Source organism: Calonectris borealis, chromosome 35 (assembly GCF_964195595.1).
Source record: "Calonectris borealis chromosome 35, bCalBor7.hap1.2, whole genome shotgun sequence".
Taxonomy (NCBI): domain Eukaryota; kingdom Metazoa; phylum Chordata; class Aves; order Procellariiformes; family Procellariidae; genus Calonectris; species Calonectris borealis.
The window spans coordinates 565,572-574,207 of NC_134346.1; the positions used below are offsets into that span (position 1 = coordinate 565,572).

General features: G+C 50.6%; 1 long non-coding RNA gene across 3 annotated transcripts; it reads left to right on the forward strand.

Moving 5' to 3' along the window:
- Positions 1 to 62: 62 nt before the first annotated feature.
- Positions 63 to 5,924, forward strand: LOC142074416 (uncharacterized). Of its 3 annotated transcripts, none has more exons than XR_012670605.1 (5): positions 63 to 245; positions 1,476 to 1,590; positions 2,493 to 2,705; positions 2,898 to 4,880; positions 5,640 to 5,924. It is a non-coding gene; the product is annotated as an uncharacterized LOC142074416 (long non-coding RNA). The 3 variants fall into 3 exon arrangements; XR_012670606.1 differs by having other exon boundaries at positions 2,898 to 3,013; XR_012670604.1 differs by lacking the exon at positions 5,640 to 5,924 and having other exon boundaries at positions 2,898 to 5,379.
- The last annotated feature ends 2,712 nt before the right edge of the window (positions 5,925 to 8,636 follow it).

An 8,636-nucleotide genomic window follows, 5' to 3' on the forward strand; every position in this document is an offset into this window, starting at 1 on the left:
AACCTATAAAGGGTGGTCCTAAGTGAGGCCCTTGGAGCTCTCCTGGACCGCAGTGGCTGCACCCAGCATCTCCCTCGGAGTGGGAGCCTCTCAGAGCTCGCGACCTCTCGAGTCTGCGATATTCGGAGGACCACTGGGTCCTGGGTGAGTCCCTTTCGAAGCTCAACCCTTCGCCCGTGGAGAGGGAACGCCTAGACATTCGACGTGAATATTTCTTCACTGACATCGAGGGGAACTTCTAACAGGTACCTTCTGTATATTTTTATATATATATATATATGTTTCTCTGTGTGTGTGAACTGATAGTAAGTATAATCTGTAATTAAGTTGTGATTGTAGTAGACTCACTAACTCATTTTGCAAATATTGAATTAGTTAATGATTAAGCGTTACTAAAGTTTGTTAATGATTAGTTGATAATTAAGCGTTGCTAAATTGTGAATGAAACCTAGACTGCTGCCAAACACATATAGTCCCTGAAATACAAACCCTTAGATGATTTTCCTTTATATGTTTCACCCATGTAATAAGTAATAGGGTGAACCTTGCCATTGAATTCTGTTAGGTCGCACCTTTATAAATCTCTATTAAAATCACTTTCTGCTAATTTCTTTGACGGTGATTCTTTAAGCGGCCTCTAAACCACTCATTCGCGACATACCCTTACGAGTAGCTGGTAATTTTAACTCCACGTGGGGCATTAGGAACTCCCCTCCCTCTCCCTGTGGTTTTACAGCCCAGAAGGAAGGAAGCCGCCTTCTATTTTGCGTACCGCTGCAGACGGAGGTTCGTCAGAGCTCGGTGGAGAGGCAGTATATCTTAACGGCAGTGTCTGCGTGCATACAACCCCTTGGAACAAATCTTTTATACTTCTGTTTTATGTATTTTGGTACGCTTTCTGGTTATCACTGGTTTTCTTTGTTATACCATACAAAGCAACAGCTCAAAGTACTCATCTAAAGCCTGAGCATTAAACAGGAATTAAATAGGAAAAAAAAGACTTGAGATATATTTTGAGCAAGTAAGATTAGAAGTAAACCAAGAAAAGAACAAGGCTTATTGGACAGAAAAGGAATTGGTGGTTCTATGCACTGGGGAGAAGGAGGTGAGAAGTACAAAGGGAGAGGTAATGAGATGTTTAGGTAGGGAAAGATCCGGGTTGTGTGCACAGGTGGCAAATGAAGGGTTCGAAATAAGCCAGTTACTGGATCAAATGTCGAGGAATCCGGTTCAGTACAAAGGGGTGAAAATCTAGGCTGCTTGGGAAAGGATTCGTATTGCAAAGTGATAACTGCAGTTGAAAAGGAAGACAATAAGGCTTGCACAAGAGGGGGGAAGAAGGATCAAAATGAATCTGAAAAAGCAAAGTAAACCCCAGGATTTAGTGAAGCAGAGGTCTGCCATGCGATGGAAGCCTCTCATTTAATCCGGGAGGGGCTGGTGGCAAGACGAATGAATAATCAATTTGGTTTCAGCTTTCCTGGCGTGGCGGGTGTCTCGGACGCTTTCCTGGAGGACAGAGGCAGGGAGGTCACGGCTGCGGTTACGTGAAGTGGATTTGGAGCACTTGCCCCTTCCAGCTGCTGCCAGGTGTGCTCCGCGGGGTGAACTCTCAAACCCACGACCAGAAGGTGTGCGTACAAAAGCTTGGGGTTGGTTTGGACGAGACTGGGTTTGGGATGCAGCTCTCTGCCACTGAGTTCGCATCCCTAAATCTGTCGAGAGACCTCCCGTTCTTCCCCAGAGATACGTGTTTGTTTATGTGTGTGTATATATGTGTATTTGGATAGCGGAAGGGAATTCTTGTGCAGCCAGTCTGAATTTTGTTTTTCTTGGGAAGGAAGTTCTGGTGCAAGAATAATTTTAGTTGCTAGTAACAGAAGATTTTGGAGCAATTTTGGCATTCAGTGCAGCGATAATGAACAGAGTTAGTCCAACACTAGTAAAATGTATTTAAATCTGATTGATTGGAGGAGTTATCATTGAATGAATTATTCATGAGCTATTTTTCGTAGATTAATGTGAAATGTGTTCACACTTTATTTGAAGCAATATTGGAAAATTCATCTATGATTGCAATTAACAATTTGAGTGTGGGTAGGCATTGTTCATGGTGATTATTGCTTGCTGCAATGCCTAAGGTATGAAGAAGAATAAGTCAGATATAGTGACCCGAAACAAAAATGTTTGCTTATGCTGCAGAGCTGAGCTCTTCCAAGAGAGAGAAACCACTGAGTCCCTTTAGAAATGTCCTGCAACGTTTTTACTCCAGTGCCCGAAGTTGACGATGCTGTTGGGTGAATGCATCCGCTTCTTCGTGTATTCCGAGGATAAGGGCAAGACAGCCCAAAGGTCCCCACAGCAAATACTATCTTCTCATTTTGCTTCATGAAAAATGCATTTGTTTCAGGAGAATAGTTTCCCGAACAGTTTCTGAGGTTTCTCTTCGCTGCCTGAGGACTGAGTTCTTGTGACTTCTGCATTTTATTTAGATTTGGCCCTTGTCGATGAAGCGAGCCATGAAGTGAAATGAGCATCTCTGTATCGCGGCTGGATCGAGTTGGGGACATTTTTCAAAGGTCTGTGCCAGTCTCTCACAAGCTCTTGGTTTCAGTCCCACGTCGTATGGCCATCACACAGTACGCCGGACGAGAGGACCTGGTCTGGACATCACGGAGGAGCACAAACGCCTGCGGGAAGCGCACGTGAGCCCCGGATGCCGGGGTCTCCCCCGATTCCTGGGTCCCCCCCTTACAGGGCTTCTCTGGATGCCTGGGTCCCCTCCCCGGGCGCCCGGGTCCCCTTCTGCGGGGGGATCCCAGAACCAGCGGGGTGACGGGGTGGGGGCAGGGGTTTCTCCTGGATGCCTGGGTCCCACTGACCCCCTCCCCCCACAGAGAAGGACCCCACCCCGGAGATCCGATACCAGCACAAGAAATGGTGGGAGAAGGAGCAGGAACACGAGAGCGTCAAGGCCCAGGAGCTGGCGCTGGAGCAAGGACGGGCTGCCAAGGTGGGACCCAGGCATCTGGGGAGGCGTTGGGTTGGCATGAGTGGGGAGCTGGATGCCTGGATCCCCCCTCCTGGGTCCCAAATCCCCTTGGAATGGCCCCAAAATGCCCCAAATTCTGGCCTGGGGACTCCAAATCCATTCAGAATTGCCACAAAATACCCCTAGATCTACTCTGTGGACCCCAAATCCCCCCAGAATTGCCCCAAAATGGACTTCGAGGACCCCAAATCCCCTCAGAATTACCTACAAATGTTCCTAATTTGCTCTGGGAACACCAATTACCCCCAGAATCGCCCCAAAATGCCCAAAATTCTGATCCAGGGACCCCAAATCCTCCCAGGATTGCCATAAAATGCCTCAAATCCCCCCAAAATTGCCCCATAAAGCCCGAAATTCTGGTCTGGGGACACCAAATCCTCTGAGAATGTCTCTAAAATGCTCCTAAATGCACCCCAGGAGCCGTAAATACCCCCGGAATTGCCCCAAAATACTCCAAAATGGACTCCAGGGTCCCTAAATCTCCCCAGAATTGCCAAAAAATGCCCCTAATTTGCCCTGGGGACCCCAAATTCCCTTGGAATTGCCACAAAATATGCTGAATTCTGTGCTGGGGACCCCAAATCCCCCCAGAATTGTCCCCAAATGCTCAAAATTCTGATCCAGAGACCCCAAATTCTGCCAGAATTGCCCCCAAATGCCTCAAATCCCCCCAGAATTACCTCAAAATCCCCCAAAATGAACTTCAGGGACCCTAAGTTCCCCTAGAATCACTCAAAAATGTATCCCAGGGATCCCAAATCCCCCCAGAATTGCCCCAAAGTACCCCAAAATTGACTCCAGCTGTCCTAAATCCTCCTAGAATTGCCCCAAAATGCCCATAATTTGCCCTGGGGACCTGAAATCCCCTCGGAACGGCCCCAGAATGCCCTAAATTCTGTGCGGGGACCCCAAATCTCTCCAGAATCACCTCAAATTCCTCCAAAAGTGCCCCAAAATGCCCAAGATTCTGTTCCAGGGACCCTAAATCTCCCCAGAATTGCTCCTAATTGCAGCCCAGGGAAGCCAAATCCCGCCAGAAGAACCCCAAAATGTGCCCTAGGGACTCCAAAGCCCCCCAGAATTGCCCCAAAATGCCCCAAATTTGCCCTGGGGATACCAATTACCCCAAAATACCTCGAATTCCTCCAAAATTGCCTCCCAAATCCTCCCCGAATGGCCCTAAAATGCCCCTAAGTGCATCCCAGAGGCCCTAAATTCCTCCAAAATCGCACCTAAATGCCCCAAAATCTGTTCCAGGAACCCCAATCCTCCCAGAATGCCCCAAATGCTGTGCTAGGGACCCCAAATCCTCCCAGAATATTCACAAAATACCCCAAACACTGTGTTGGGGGCCCCAAATCCCCCTAGAATTGTCTCTAAATGCCCCTACATGCACCCCAGGGACCTCAAATTCCTCCAAAATTCCCGCAAAATGCCACAAATTCTGCCGTATCCCCCCAGAATTGCCCCAAATATCCCCAAATTCTGTGCCGGGGACCCCAAATCCCCCCAAAATTGCCCCAAAATGGCTCTAATTTGCCCTGGGAACCCCTAATCCCCCCCCGAATTGCCCTAAAATGCCCCAAATCCTGGGGCAGGGCCCCCAGATCACCCTGCAATGTCCCCACATCACAACACGAGGCCTACTGGCGTGTTATTAGTGTGTCAAGGCGTGATTATAGCATGTTGGGGTGTGGTTTTAGTGTTGAAGCATGTTTTCTGGATGCTAGGGTGTTTTGAGGCTGGTTTTAGCATGTTCGGGCATGTCCTGCGCAAACGTGCCGTCAAGGTCAAGTGCATCAAATGGCGGGAGAAGTTGGACAAAAAGGTGGGGCCCGGATGCCTGGGTCCCTTCTATGGGGGCCCCGGATGTCTGCGTGCCTGCTGGAAGTCAGTGGGGGTTACTGGGAGGGCGTCTGGGACCTCCCAGTGGGGTTCTGGTGGGCACTGGGAGTCACTGGGAGGGCTACTGGGAGCTACTGGTGGGGTTCTGGAGGCTACTGGGGTGCCCTAGGGGCTACTGGGAGCTACTGGGATGCCCTGAGGCTTACTGGGAGGGCCATTGGGGGCTACTGAGAGGGCTTCTGGTGGTCCCTTGTAGCTCCTGGTGATCCTTGGGAGCCTGACTGGTGTGAACTGGGGGTTACTGGGAGCTACTGTGATGCCCTGAGGCTTACTGGGAGCTACTAGGATATCCTGAGGGTTACTGGGAGTTACTGGAAGGGCCATTGGGACCTACTGGGAGCTACTGAGATGCTCTGGTCTTGGGCTCTATAGGGGTCATAGGGCTTCTCTGGGGGCTGTAGGGGACATACAGACCCTGTTTTGGGGCTCTATAGGAGATACAGGGGCTCCCCCAGGTTCTATAGGGGCCATACGGATCCTGTTCTTGGCCGCTACAGGGGATATAGGGGCTCCCCCGGCTTCTAGAGGGGTCATACAGAACTGCAGGGCTCTCTCGGGGATAGAGGGGCTCCCCTGTGTCCTACTAGGGGCCATATAGACTCTGGTTTGGGGCTCTGTTGGGGCTATAGGGCATCTCTGGGTATTATAGGAACTATTTAGACTCTGTTCTTGGGCTCTGTAGGGGCTCCCCCAGGTCCTATAGGGGTTCCCCGGCATAGGGGCCATATGGACTCTGGAGCAAAAAAGAGGGTGAGGAGGAAGGAGCGGCAGAGACGACATGTGATGAACTGGCCGCAACCCCCACTCCCTGTCCCCCTGTGCTGCTCGGGGCGAGGAGGTGGGGAAGTCAGGAGTGAAGATGAGCCCAGGAAAAGAGAGGGGGGCAGGGGGAAGGTGTTTTTTAGATTTGTTCTTATTTCTCATTATCCTACTCTGATTTTGATTGACAATAAATTAATTTCCCCAAGTTGAGTGTGTTTTGCCTGTGACCGTACTTGGCGAGTGATCTCTTTGTCCTGATCTCAACCTACAAGCTTTTTGTTGTATTTTCTGCTCCCTGCTTGTGGAGGAGGGGGAGATAGAGCGGCTTGGTGGGCCCCCGGCAGCCAGCCAAGATCAACACACCACAGTTTCCTTCTATCAAGCTCCCTGTCCCTATTTTTTAATTCTTGCCTGTGTTTCTTGTATCCCATCGCTTTTGAAACTTTGTTTCTGCCTCTCCATCCCTATCTTTTTAATTCTTGCACATGTTTCTCAAACCCAGTTGCTTTTTAATTTTTCTTGCTACCTTTCCCTCTCTCTGTCTCCCTGACCTAATTTTAATTTCTTGCTGGTGTTTCTTGCACCCTGTCACTTTTCAAATTTTCTTCCCATGTCTCCCTCTATGCAGCTCCATGTGCCTATTTTTTAATTCTTGTCTACGGTTCTTCTGTCCTGTCGCTTTCAAAATTTTCTTTCTGCATCTCCCTCTATCCATCTCCCTGTCTATAATTCTTAATTCTTCCCTCTCTGTCCTGTACCCCGTCACTTTTTACACTTTCTTTCTGCATCTCCCTCTTTCTATCTCCCTGTTCTTATTTGTTAGTTCTTGGCTGTGTTTCTTGTACCCTGTCGCTTTTTGAAATTTTATTTCTACGACTACCTTTATCCGGCTCCCTGTTTGTATTTTTATTTCTTGCCTATGTTTCTTTTCCCGTATCACTTTAGAATTTTTCCCGGTCCCTTGTCTCGTCTCTATCTTCTTGTCCTGCTGGTCCCTTCTGCCTCTTTCTCCTTCCTGCTGCCCGTCTCTTATTTATTCCTCCATCTCTCCGTCCCTGTTGTTTTCTGCAATCTCTCTGCGCCTCTCAACACCTGCTCCCGGTCCCTCTCCTGTTCCCAATATCCCGTTTTCTGGCTCCCCGTCCCACACCCCTTCTCTGTGTTCCTCTGTCCTTCCTCCTGCCTTTCTCTTCCCTTTTCCCCGTCTCCCGCTGCCTTTGGGCTCTGAGCCTCGCAGCCAGCTCGCTGCTGCCGGGATTTCTGGTGTGCATTCATGAAGGGACTTTTCCTGCCTCCCCCGTGCCCCGGGGGGTGTTTGCAGCCCCTGGGGGCAGGGGCGGGGGGGATGGCCCCTCTTCCCCAGGGGCTGGGGCTGGGGCAGCCCAGGTGGGAGCCGTGAGGTGAGGAGGGGGCTGGGCCAAGGGTTTAAAAGGCTGCAGGTGGGGATGGGCTGGGGCAGCCCCAGGTGCAGCCGGTGAGGCTGGGGAAGGGCTGGGGCAGCCCCAGGTGCAGCCGGTGAGGCTGGGGATGGGCTGGGGCAGCCCCAGGTGCAGCCGGTGAGGCTGGGGAAGGGGCTGGCCCCGCAGTGCCCAGGGGCTGGAGGCAGGGAGGGGGCTGCCTCCGCAGTGCCCAGGGGCTGGAGGCAGGGAGGGGGCTGCCTCCGCAGTGCCCAGGGGCTGGAGGCAGGGAGGGGGCTGCCTGGGCTCGCCTGCCTGCCGGCGCTGGCTGAGGAGTGAAACGGGGGGGCCTCCGCAGGCAGCTGCTCCAGCACGGAACGGCCGGTCCCCGCGGGGAGGAAGGGTCCCTCCCAGCCGTCGCCGACGGAGCAGACACCAGCACGCGGCGCCGGGAGCCGGGCGCCTCCGTGGGCCGCAGGCGTGAGCCACCGCGCGCCCGGGAAGCCTCGCGGGAGAGGAGCGCCGGGGCACCCGCCGGCCGCTCCTGGGTGGGCGAGTGCCGCGGAGGAGGAAGGGCAGAGAGAGACGTTTTGGGGCAGCGAAGGTCTCCTGCCGGCGCCAGGAGCTGCGGTGAGTCGTGCGTCCCCTCGCGTGTGTCCGGGCCCATCCCTGCCATGCTTCTCCAGACCTCTGCCTGCCTCCTTGCCTGCCCCTGCCCCTGCGCCGCCTCCCTTTCAGGTCCTGCCCGGCTCCCCGAAGCTTTTTGCTCTTCTGCTAGCATTGTACACCGTTGCCTTTCTATTAGGGAAATAAAGAAAGAAAAAAATTAAATAGGAACAGCAAACTGAAAGAGAAAGGAAACTTACAAAAGCAACAGCACTAAGAAAAGGCAAGAAATAATTAAAAAGAAAGACAATGAACGGGATAAAAGTAGAAAATTTAAAAAGCAACATGGATTAGAAAATTAAAGGGAAAAAAATGAAGAAAGAGACGGCAAACTAAAAGAGAGACGTAGAAAGAAAATCTAAAAAGCGGCAACATTGGGGAAAGAGAAGAAATAATTAAGATAAAAGTCAAGGAAAAAAAGCAGGCAAAGAAAGAACATGTAAAAAGCAAGGGGGGTAAGGGAAAGAAATGGAAAAAATAATAAAAAGTGTCAGCAAACTAAAAGAGAGATGTAGGAAGAAAGTTGAAAAAGCGAGGGCACTATGGAAAGACAAGAAAACACTAGAAAATAAAGACAGTAAAGGGGATAAAAGTAGCCATGGAAAGACAACGGCAATTGTGAAGAGCGTTAGGCAAATAAAGGAAGAAGACTATGAAAAAAGCACAGCAAACTAAAACAGAGGTGTAGAATGAAAATTTTAAACATGAGAGCCCCAAGGAAAGGGAAAAAATCATAGAAGTCAGGAAAACAAAGACAGGGAACGGGATAAAAGTAGGCGTGGCAGGAGAACTTAAAATGCGACGAGCCTTAGGGAAGTAAAGGAAAAAAATTATGAAATAGGGACAGAAAACTA